Raw genomic sequence first — 2,771 nt, 5'->3', positions numbered from 1 at the left:
GATTATTTTGCCCGTCCACAGTCTAAGGATTTAGATTTTTTTTTTAAGTATCACCCAATTCAAACATCTGAAAGAGCCATTCCTGATGTATTCCATTCAAAAGATGGCACAAACAGAAAATGGCTGACATACAATGAAAGTAATCACTCCCTATTCTGCTCAGTATGTCTTGCATTTGCAAAACCTTTAGGCAGTGACAGTGCATTTGTCAAAGGAGGTATGCAGGCCTGGAAACATGCCCATCAGAGAGTACAGGAACATGAGAGAAGCAGTATCCATAGAGAAAGTGCTGAAGCCTTTTTTCTTAGAGTCAACAAAGCAGATATCCATACCCTTCTGACTGATAAGCAAATGACCGTCCATCGAGACCAGGTTAGAAAGAGAAGGCAGGTCTTGGAACGTGTGATTGATGCAGTGAAAGTTATTGGTAAATGTGGGCTAAGCTACAGAGGGCACAGTCATGAAGCTACAAATGACCTTGAAAACACGGCTATCAATCATGGTAACTTTCTTGAGCTCATACTTTTGCTGAGCAAGTATGATGTCTGCCTACAGGAACATGTTAGTGATTGTATTGAGAAGAAAAAGAAGCAGGTGAGAACTAAAGGAAGAGGGTCCATGGTAACTTTGATGTCCAAAACAACAGTAAATAAAGTAGTTGAATTAATAAGAAATATGATTCAACAAACAATTGCTGTTGAAGTGAGAAAGGCAGGGATGTTCTCAATACAAATTGACACAACACAGGATTTAACATCCAAAGACCAGTGTGCAGTAGTTCTGCGATATGTTACTGATGTTGTCCACGAGAAACTCATTGCAGTCATTGACTGTGAGTCATCAACTGGACAGTACTTTGTGGAGCTTGTGAAACAGACCCTAGAGAAGATGGACATAGACATCAAAAAGTGCATTGGTAATGCAACAGACGGAGCTGCAAACATGCAGGGACAATACAAAGGTTTCTCTGCATTGCTCACAGGAGCATCACCTAACCAAGTACACATATGGTGTTACTCACATGTCCTCAACCTTGTTCTAGCTGACACTACAGGGGTTGTTGTGGCAAGTGAGCCCCTTTTCTCACTACTGAATGACATTGCAGTGTTCATTCGTGATTCGTACAAGCGCATGAAACTATGGGAGGAAAACAGTGAGGACAAGAGACACAGACGGCTTGGTGTAATTGGTGAAACGTGCTGGTGGGCCAAAGATGAGGCCTTGAGGAAAGTATTTGGAAGGTTTGCAAAGCCTGACAATGCACTTTACACAGATCTGGTCATCACTATGGAAAAAATTGAAAAGGATGTGACCATGAAACCTGTCATCCGAATCAAGGCCCAAGGGTACAAGGCTGCTCTCCTAAAGTATGAAACCATACTGACAGCTGAGATTTTCCTCAGGATTTTTGAGCAGACAACCCCTCTCTCTAAATATTTACAAACAAGTGGCATGGATATTGCTTCAGCACAGCACTTGGTGACAGGAACAGAGGAGAGCTTGAGAAAGTGTGCCCGGGACTTTCAGGGTGAAATGAGGGCAGCAGATGACTTTGTTGAATGGGCCAATGGCATTCTGGAGAAGCTTGAGGACAGTGAGGCTGAAGTTCAGACTTCTCTCCCAGAGAAGAGAATTAGAAAACACAAGAGGCAACCAGGTGAGCTGGCACAAGATGAGCATATTGCTAATGCAGACACTGACTACAAAATCAACATCCACAATGTGATTTTGGACACTGTTATTGAAAGCTTTCATAGCCGTTATGCAGAAAATGCAGTGCTGTGTTCAGATGTCTCCTGCATGGATCCTAGGAACTTCCCTGAAATCAGAGAAAAAGGCCTTCCAGGGACAGCCATGAAGGAGCTCAGCAAATGCCTACTGCAATTTGATGAACGTGCCAGTCTTGAGACATTGCAGGCTGAACTGATCAGCCTTGCACAGCACTGGGAAAGATTGAAACAATCACTAATGGAGAACTACAACATTAGGGGTGCTGCCTCTAATGATGAAGCAGGGGAAGGCTCTGAGGTTCCTAATGAAATTGTGGAGTTTGTAAGCAGAAGTTGTTCCACATGCAAAAACTGTCCAATATGCTGCTATCTCCTCCTGTCTCAGTACAATCTGCTTACTGATGCTTATCACATCATTGGTTTGGGCTACAAGTTCCTCCTCACACTATCTATTACTCAAGTTGCCTGTGAGAGGACCTTCTCCACCCTGAAGTTAGTGAAGAGCCGTCTGAGAACCTCCCTGAGTCAAGATAACCTTGAAGCATTCCTTTTGATGGCAACTGAGAAGGAGATTCTTATGGAACTTGATAAAGATGACATAATTGACAAGATGGCAGAGAGCAGTGAGCTACTGCGCCGCCTACTGGTGTAGTAGTAGTGCTAATTACTTACTGTTTACTCTTACTGGTCTGTTCCACATAATGCCATTATTGAGTAAACATTGTTATCTGTTACTTACGCTGTCATAGGTTTTGTTAAGTTTATTTGTGTTTGTGTTTCTGATACATTTGATATACTTGAGTTGAGCACTGAAAATACATAAAATGTAAATATTTCAACATGTGAATCTGTCTCTTATTATCTGTTTTAAAAAGCCAAATTTGTATTTGTCATTGGTTTGGTAGTATAAATGGTGTATTCCTTGTGAGTTGTTAAGGGTTATTTTTTTTATTCGTTTATATTGCATCTGGTAGTCTACCTGTTACAATAATAGGGTTAGCCTACAAGTTTATCAGTCCAGTAGATTACATGAATAGGGTG

This window comes from Paramormyrops kingsleyae, chromosome 25 (genome assembly GCF_048594095.1).
Source record: "Paramormyrops kingsleyae isolate MSU_618 chromosome 25, PKINGS_0.4, whole genome shotgun sequence".
NCBI classification, from domain to species: Eukaryota; Metazoa; Chordata; class Actinopteri; order Osteoglossiformes; family Mormyridae; genus Paramormyrops; species Paramormyrops kingsleyae.
This window is presented reverse-complemented; position numbering follows the sequence as displayed.